The sequence below is a fragment of the Triticum aestivum genome, chromosome 6B (assembly GCF_018294505.1).
Source record: "Triticum aestivum cultivar Chinese Spring chromosome 6B, IWGSC CS RefSeq v2.1, whole genome shotgun sequence".
Classification (NCBI taxonomy): domain Eukaryota; kingdom Viridiplantae; phylum Streptophyta; class Magnoliopsida; order Poales; family Poaceae; genus Triticum; species Triticum aestivum.
The window spans coordinates 323,796,861-323,806,929 of NC_057810.1; positions in this window are offsets into that span (position 1 = coordinate 323,796,861).

The following is a 10,069-nucleotide window of genomic DNA, read 5'->3' on the forward strand; positions in this document are numbered from 1 at the left end:
CAGTCGGAGATGGAGGTCAACAGCAACTCCGGCAACGACTGTGACTCCGACGAAAAACCGGTTAGTCATCTATATACCCATTTGTGCGGCAAACATATCATGTGTTTTATCTGGTTACTCTCCCGTCTCTAATTTTTTTTGGAATACAAATCCTATGGTTATGTTCTCTCAGTCCATGAAATGAGACTAATTAAGAACTGTTAGATGCACGTAGTGTATTGATTGTTTGAATGGTATCCGTATAGGGTTAGTGATTAATTGTTTGTTCTGTACAAATGATTTTTTCTAATAATCCGACTAGGGTTAGCGTGCGTGGTAGTAATTAGTGGCCAGATCTTGAGAATTGATTTTGAATGTCCTATATATATGTTTGTGCCTTTTTTCTTCCAGATCATGAGAACTGATTTTGAATGTCCGACATGTATGTTATTGCCATTTTCTTTCTTTCAGATTGGTATGTACACAGATGAGGCTCCGGCCAGCCCCGCCGCCGAATGTAGATCTTGGACCCGGCTACGTGGCCAGAAGCGGGCAAGCCCCCTCTGGACCTGAGGAACCAGTAGAATCTCCAGCGGACCGCATCAGCGATCTCCTGGACGCCATCCTTGGGGAGATCATCTACCTTCTCCCCACCAAGGATGGCTGCCTCACACAAGTCCTCGCATCTCAGTGGCGCACTCAGTGGCTCGCCACACCTCTTAATCTTGACTGTCGTCAGCTATCTGTCGATGATGATTCTGAACTCCCTAGAGGCATCATCGCCTCCCACCAGGGCTCCATTCAACGCATCTGCATCCCGGCATGCTACCTGCAGGACATACCCTACATGGTGGCCGCCTGGCTGACATCCCATCAATTCGAGAAACTCCAGCAACTTGAGTTCTACCATTACTAGAGCAATAGTTTACCACCAAGAGCTGCATCTGTGCCATCACCACTGATGCCCATCTCATGGTTTTCCTCCTCTTTCCACACCGCCACCTTGACCCGGTGCCATCTAGCAGACAATATGGTACAAATGATTCGACTCCCACTGCTGAAAAAACTTGCGCTTGTGTTGGTTGATCTGTCGGTGGCCTCATTGCACAGAATCATCCACTCCAGCTGCCCTGCGGTGGAGCGTTTGGTGCTTTTTTTGGAATAGGAATCCATATCTCTTGTCCCAAAACAAAGTCACCTCACCTTGTAAGCATTGGAATTCATTTTGATGTACGGGAGTTCATCATCGAAGATGCCCCTTCACTTCAAAGGTTGCTCCTTGATTGTTGTTATAAACCTTCGCAAATAACTGTGGTCTCTGCACCTAAATTGGAGACCTTGGGTGTATTTCCTCATCGGTTTGAAGGTTACAAGTTGGTGGTTGGCTCCACACTTATTCAGGTACTGTGTATTATCCATGTACACTTTAGTAATCTACATTTTTCATTTGTGTGCATAAGTTAAATATCATCTTGGAGTACACTTTCGGTGCTAATATTATATTCTATGCTGAATCAAGAGCTTGTCCATGGATGGCGTATCAGGGGTGCTGGATTCTGTCAAGACCTTATATATTTATATAGCGTGTCTTGATCTGAACACCACTATTGGCTTGCTACGATGTTTTCCATGTCTAGAGAATTTGTATATAAAGGTGATGATTTCACACACATTTAAGCCCATATATAATGTACTAGAATTAAAGGTTCAACTGTCGCTCCTTCGACATACTCTATTTTAGACATTAACTATTTTCAATCTTCATGTCTATTTAGGTACTAGGACTTCGGGAAAAAGGTCTAACCAATCGATGGTAGAGGAAGCACAAGGATTTTCTCAGATCTCGTGCCATACGTTTGAAGACAATAATGGTGGAAGGATATGCATCCAACCATGTAAACACTAGCTTTGTCACATTATTCATGAGGAATGTGAGGGCACTTTTGTCCGTGAGGATTAAGTTTTTCAACAAGAAATTTCTCACGGAACTGTATGTTGAATAGCATAAAAAGAAGTTTCAGGTGGACCTAAGGGCTTCTGTGCTTGGCTTGTATTTATAACAACTTGTCGTCATCATGGACTAGTAGATCTTTTGTACAGGGCTCTTGATTTTATGGATCGGACCGATCCATTTGATTGTGACTGCCAAAAACTTTGGTTGAGTTAGATGTTATTGCCCTGTTCAATCTGAGTTATGTGTAAACCTAATGAACAATTAATCCTCATGCTTTTGTACCTTTTGTAGGACTTAGACATTGTATCCCTTTTCAACTAGGGTTTGACCCATATTTTCTTTCATACTGGGATTTGATCTTTGTTCATTACAGAGCCCACAAGTTCTTAGCGCCCGCCAGCACCCATCAAACTTATTTTCAGCTAGCACACAAAATAGGATGTAATTCGTAATAGTAAAAGCTGCATGGTAGTGGCAAATTTGGATTTTGACATTTGGGACCCACAAGGAAAAAGCCTATCTAGGTCGATGCTGAATCGACAGTAAACGTTGAGAAACCTGGTGTTAAAATTACTGTAAATCCAAAACTCGCCTCAAAATCATGAAACATGGCATGGTGTTATGACATGGCACCAACATGCTATGGTAAAAAAGTAGTCCAATTTGGGACAAGTTTTGGTATAAACTTCTTACAAACTGGAGCATCTCTCAAGAAGCCTGATGCGGAGCATCCCCCAACATCCCCATGGACTCTCCTACAGCTCATCAAGCACCACGAGGAGGACCAATGACGAGAGCTTGTGCACGTACCATCAAAACTGAGGTTAACTCTTTCCTCTTCGAACTTCATTCGGATTCACATGAGAGTTCGATTCTACCTCAAATGGAAACCTTATGCATTCTTCAGTACCACGGAGAAGTCCATGAAGAAGCTAAGAGGGAGACCCAAGTACACATGGAGAAGGAGGAGGAAGGACACATGAAGCACGAACAAGCGGAGGTCTTGGACTAGCCCGGGTGCCCGACCCCTCCATGTGCGCTGGCCTTGGCTGCCCTGCCCCCTGCCTGGGTGCTCCTCCACCCACCCCGGGTGCCCGGGCCCTCAGCCCCCGGGTACTTGGCCCTCTAGAGCCGCCAAGGGTGTGGCCCCCAGAACACCCCGGGTGCCCGGGCCTCACACCCCCGGGTGCCTGGTCCTCCGTCTCTCGGCGACCCCTGGGTGCCCGAACCCTCCATCGTGCCTACGCGTTTTCTGGGGAAAAGTACCCGTGTACCCTTGTTTTACCCCCATTTCGTCCCTAGCCTATAAGTACTTCCCATCTAGCTCATTTGTGAGGAGAGCAAAGTATTGGATAGACAAAGAGAGAGATTTGCTCATCTTCCTCCTCTTGGAAATCAAGGCCTCCTCCTGGAGAAGATCCTCTTATGGATTCAAGGCCTCCTTTTGGAGAAGAATATCACCAAGACCTCACCTAGTGGGAAGAACCTCACCCTAGTGCTATTTTCCTTGAATTGTTCTTATATGCTTGTGGATCTCATGTATGCTACTCTAGTGCATATGTGATTTGGGTATGTTTGAGTGATTTCCCCCCTTGTATTCTTGTGTGTTCTTAACCTTCGCCCTCCAAGTGTGAAAAGACCGCCTCTAGGGTTTCACCTTACAACATCTTGGTATCATGAGCAAGGTTGATTAACATATTGGAGTCTCTACCCCCCATTTGCTTGCTTGATTTTGTTGTTTTTCGTCCTAATTCAAAAATCCCTACAAAAATAGCCCCAAAAAAATTTATTGCAATTTGTTGGTTCTTGTGAGATTTTTTTTTGTTTTGGTCCATGGATTTGTTGTTTGGCAAGTGGATCTAGCCTTTCACCAACCGTCCCCACCCTTCCCACCATGAAATCCACCAAAATCTCGAATTTCCCATAATTTTCTGCCCAAATCGGCCACCCCTGTGCACCCGGAATTCAACCCCCGGGCAAGTTTTACCCAACCCCCCTGACCACCCTGGGCGGTGATACGTCTCCAACGTATCTATAATTTATGAAGCATTCATGCTATTTTATTATCTGTTTTGAATGTTTATGGGCTTTATTATACACTTTTATATTATTTTTGGGACTAACCTATTAATCGGAGGCCCAGCCCATATTGCTATTTTATTGCCTGTTTTAGTACTTCGAAGAAAAGGAATATCAAACGGAGTCCAAACAGAATGAAACCTTCGGGGGCGTGATTTCTGGAAAGGATATGATCCGGGAGACTTGGAGTTCAAGCCAGGGAAGGTTCGAGGAGGCCAGGAGATAGGAGGGCGCGCCCACCCCCTGGGCGTGCCCCCTGTCTCCTGGGCCCCTCGAGGCTCCCCCGACCGACTTCTTTTGCCTATATAAGTCCATGTACCCTAAGAACATCGAAGAAGAAGATAGATCAGGAGTTCCGCCGCCGCAAGCCTCTGCAGCCACCAAAAACCTATCGGAAGCCCGTTCCGGCACCCTGCCGGATGGGGAATCCATCAGCGGTGGCTATCTTCATCATCCTGGCGCTCTCCATGACGAGGAGGGAGTATTTCACCCTCGAGGCTGAGGGTATGTACCAGTAGCTATGTGTTTGATCTCTCTCTCTCTCGTGTTCTCTCTATGGCACGATCTTGATGTATCGCGAGCTTTGCTATTATAGTTGGATCTTATGATGTTTCTCCCCCCTCTACTCTCTTGTGATGAATTGAGTTTTCCTCTTGAAGTTATCTTATCGGATTGAGTCTTTAATGATTTGATGTATGTCTTGCCATGCGTATCTGTGGTGAAAATGGGATATCACGTGATCCACTTGATGTATGTTTTGGTGATCAACTTGCGGGTTCCGCCCATGAACCTATGCATAGGGGTTGGCACACGTTTTCGTCTTGACTCTCTGGTAGAAACTTTGGGGCACTCTTTGAAGTACTTTGTGTTGGTTGAATAGATGAATCTGAGATTGTGTGATGCATATCGTATAATCATGCCCACGGATACTTGAGGTGACAATGGAGTATCTAGGTGACATTAGGGTTTTGGTTGATTTGTGTCTTAAGGTGTTATTCTAGTACGAACTCTTGAATAGATTGATCCGAAAGAATAACTTTGAGGTGGTTTCGTACCCTACCATAATCTCTTCATTTGTTCTCCGCTATTAGTGGCTTTGGAGTGACTCTTTGTTGCATGTTGAGGGATTGTTATATGATCTATCTATGTTATTATTGTTGAGAGAACTTGCACTAGTGAAAGTATGAACCCTATGCCTTGTTTACTACCATTGCAATACCGTTTACGCTCACTTTTATCATTAGTTACCTTGCTGTTTTTATATTTTCAGATTACAAATACCTATATCTACCATCCATATTGCACTTGTATCACCATCTCTTGGCCGAACTAGTGCACCTACACAATTTACCATTGTATTGGGTGTGTTGGGGACACAAGAGACTCTTTGTTATTTGGTTGCAGGGTTGTTTGAGAGAGACCATCTTCATCCTATGCCTCCCATGGATTGATAAACCTTAGGTCATCCACATGAGGGAAATTTGCTACTATCCTACAAACCTCTGCACTTGGAGGCCCAACAACGTCTACAAGGAGAAGGTTGCGTAGTAGACATCAAGCTCTTTTCTAGCGCCATTGCCGGGGAGGTAAGTGCTTGAAGGTATATCTTTAGATCTTGCAATCGAATCTTTTTGTTTCTTGTTTTATCACTAGTTTAGTTTATAAAATAAAACTACAAAAAATGGAGTTAAGTTTGTCTCATACGCTTGGTCTTTTTAATATCTTTCGTGAGTACGATGGAAAGGAAGATTGTGCTCAAGTGCTAGAAGAAAAATGCATCAAAATGCTTGGTACTAAATCTTTGAATGATGAGCATGATTGCAATGTTGTTAGTATGAACTCTTTGAATATCCATAGTACTAATGATGATTGCACTAGTTATGATGAAAATATCTCTTATAAGCATGTCGATTTTTGTGGAGTAGATTGGGTTTGCAAGTACACACCAAATAGGGAAAATAGATATTGCAAGAGGCATAAGTATTTAGAAACTAAAGGTTTGCAAGAAATTATTGATGATTGTGCTGAAAGATTCAATATTTTTCGTGCTCCTTGTGAACTTTGCAATGAGCATGGTCATTTAAATCTCCAGTGCAAATTGTTTCATGATTGAATCGTGTCCAAAAATTGTGATAAATTGATTACCCTTGAGCATCATAAAGAGCTTAGTCTTCTTTTGGGGTATGAAGAAATGAAACGTATAACTAAGGGTATTCCAAAATTTAATCTTGATAGATTTCTTGATTTTGATCTAGAAAAGATATATTTGTATTGTGCGGTGAATTGCATTGAAAATCCTTATATAGCCAATTACATAAAGAAAATAAAGCAAATATAAGATGATACTAATGAAAGGGAAGAGACTTCCCAATCCCCTCCTATTATTTCTTATGATGAATCAGGTAACGAGGAGGAGCTTTCTGTTCAACCAATCTCATCTATAAGGAGCTCAAAGAAGAAGGTTGAACCCACACATAATGTGAAAAGGAAAAGAAGGAGCAATAAAGGTAAAAAGGTATCCCTCCCAAATGATGTTGATCCTACTACTCATTGTTATGATGATAATTGCTATACTATTGATGCTATCCATACTATTAATGATGAGAGTGATTATGCTTATGATATGAAAAGACCCAAGCTTGGGGAAGCTATGTTTGATGAGCATGACATATTTGAGAATGTATTTGCTGAAATTAATGTGTGTACCAAGCTTGGGGATGCTACGTTTAATGAAGATGATATTTTTTGGCTCCCAAGTTTTGATATGCAAAGTTGTTATGATGATAACATGCCTCTTACCTATGATGATTATATTGATGAAAGTGGGTTTGGAAGAGTGTCAACTTTAAGAAGTAGTGATCCCACTATTTTGGAGGATGTTGAATCTTATTGTGATGAATATGAAAGTGGATTTGGAAGAGTGTCAAGTTTATTTAGTGATGATTCCACTACATTGGAAGAGGTTTCAATCGATTATGATGAGAACGAAGTTGCTACTTATGATGATTATTGTGATGAAACTTATGCTATAAAAAGTAGTGATGATTATATTTACAAAACTTGTCATGATTATGATTACCCTTTTTCTGAACATTACTCTTTTAATGTGGAAACAATTTATAGTATTCAAGTCTCTTATGATACTCCCACTATTCCAAATGAGAAGGATTTTGCTTATGGGGAGATTAGTAAATTTTCTATGCTTGTATATCATGAAAAGAATGCTTTAGGTGCTGGTTATATTGTTGAATTCATTCATGATGCTACTGAAAATTATTATGAGGGAGGAACATATGCTTGTAGGAATTGCAATAATATCAAGTTTCCTCTCTATGTGCTTAAAATCTTGAAATTATGCTTGTTTTGCCTTCCTATGCTAGTTGATTATTGTTCTCATAAGTTGTTTGCTCACAAAATCCCTATGCATAGGAAGTGGGTTAGGCTTAAATTTTCTAGTCATATGCTTCATGATGCTCCCGCTATGTTTCAATTCTTATCTTTTAGGTGAGCATCATTGTCATCATCATGCCTAGCTAGAAAGGCATTAAAGGAAAGCGCTTGTTGGGAGACAACCCAATATTTACCTTTACTGTTTTTGTGTGTTCACATGATTATTCTACTGTATTAATCATGTTTTATAGCTTTTGTTTCAATAAAGTGCAAAGTAAGACCTTTAGGATAGCTCATGGTGATAGTTGTGTTGATCCTGCTGAAAATCAGAAACTTTTGCACCCAGTAAATTAGTTTTGATAATTCACGTAAACGTCATTTTGTTCTGATTCTTTTTGATATGGATTGGTACACAATTTTCTTATGACTTCCTAATTTGGTAGGATTTTTAGAGTTCCAGAAGTATAAGTTTGGTATAGATTACTACAGACTGTTCTATTTTTGACAGATTCTGTTTTCGTTGTGTTGTTTGCTTATTTTGATGTATCTATGAGTAGTATCGGAAGGTATGAACCATAGATAAGTTGGAGTACAGTAGATATTACACCAATATTAATTTAGAATGAGTTCATTACAGTACCTAAGTGGTGGTTTTTTTTATACTAACGGAGCTTACGAGTTTTCTGTTGAGTTTTGTGTTGTGAAGTTTTCAAGTTTTGGGTAAAGATTCGATGGACTGTGGAATAAGGAGTGGCAAGAGCCTAAGTTTGGGGATGCCCAAGGCATCCCAAGGTAATATTCAAGTACAACGAAGAGCCTAAGCTTGGGGATGCCCCGGATGGCATCCCCTCTTCGTATTCGTTCATCGGTAACTTTACTTGGAGCTATATTTTTATTCACCACATGATATGTGTTTTTCTTGGAGCGTCATTTTCTTTTGTTAGTATTTGCTTGATGTTATTTCGAATAATGTTTTGCATCTTTATTTTCAATAAAAATGTCAAGGATAGCCTTTACCATGCTTATTTTGCTAGTATACATGTTGCTGTTTGAAAACAGAAAGTTTACTGCTATTGCAAAAATTCCCTAGAAAATTAAAAGAATGGTATAATGTTGAAACCTTTTTCATATTGAGCTCTGATAAATCTTCTACAGCGTAGTATTTTTGTCATAATTTTTGGAGTTAGGGAAGTATGATGAATCTTGCATTATTTACAGACTATACTGTTTTGGCAGATTGCTGTTATGGTTGCATTGTTTGCATATGTTTGCTTGTTTAATGATTCTATTTGAGGATAGGAGTATTAAATATGCAGAGACAATTACTATGCAATGTTGAATAATAATTTTAGTGATTTGTTACTGTAGAAAATGATAAGGTTTTGCATTGGTTTATACTAACCTATCTCACGAGTTCTTGTTGAGTTTGTTGTGGATGAAGCTTTTGATAAAAAGAGAAACCATGATATGAGAGGAATTAAGGAGACACAAAAGTTCAAGCTTGGGGATGCACAAGGCACCCCAAGATAATATTTCAAGAAGTATAAAGCATCTAAGCTTGGGGATGCCCTGTTAGGCATCCCACCTTTCTTCTTGAACAACTATCGGTTAGTATCGGTTGAGCCTAAGTTTTTCCTTCTTCACATGAGTTGTGCTACCCTTGCAATGTCATTTTATTTTGTTTTGCTTGATGTTTGAATAAAATACCAAGATCTGAAATTTTTAAGTGAGAGAGAGTCTTCACATAGTTGCATAATTATTTAGCTACTCATTGATCTTCACTTATATCTTTTTGGAGTAGTTTGTCATTTACTCGTGTGCTTCACTTATATCCTATGAGTAAATTGTTGAATGAGTTGATTGTCATAAATCTGAAATTATATATGTCTCATTTGCTTATCCCATGGGGAGTAATGACTTCACATCTAAGAAGTAGAGGTTGTAAATTTATTGAAGGTTAGCAAGCATTGTATTAGTCATTTGAACAATTCATGAAAGAATATTGAAGGAAGAGGGATTTCACAGATAAATATACTATCTTAGACATCATTTATAATCGTGAGCACGCATTAAGTATGACATGCTAAAGAGTTGATGTTGGACAAGGAAGACAACGTAATGGGTTATGTTTTCTCACATCTCAGTTAAAGTATATTGTCATGGATCATTCAAACATGTTGAGCTTGCCTTTCCCCCTCATGCTAACCAAAATTCCTTGCACTAAGTAGAGATACTACTTGTGCTTCCAAATATTCTTAAACCCAATTTTTCCATGAGAGTCCACCATACCTACCTATGGATTGAGTAAGATCCTTCAAGTAAGTTGTCATCGGTGCAAGCAATAAAAATTACTCTCTGAATATGTATGATCTATTAGTGTGAAGAAAATAAGCTTTATACGATCTTGTTATGGAAGCAATAAAAGCATCGGACTACATAATAAAGGTCCATATACAAGTGGCAATATAAAGTGACGTTCTTTTGCATTAAGATTTTGTGCATCCAACCATAAAAGCGCATGACAACCTCTATTTCCCTCTGCAAAGGGCCTATCTTTTACTTTATGTCTTTTACTTTATGCAAGAGTCAAGGTGATCTTCACCTTTCCCTTTTTCATTTTATCTTTTGGCAAGCACCTCGTGTTAGAAAGATCCTGATATATATATA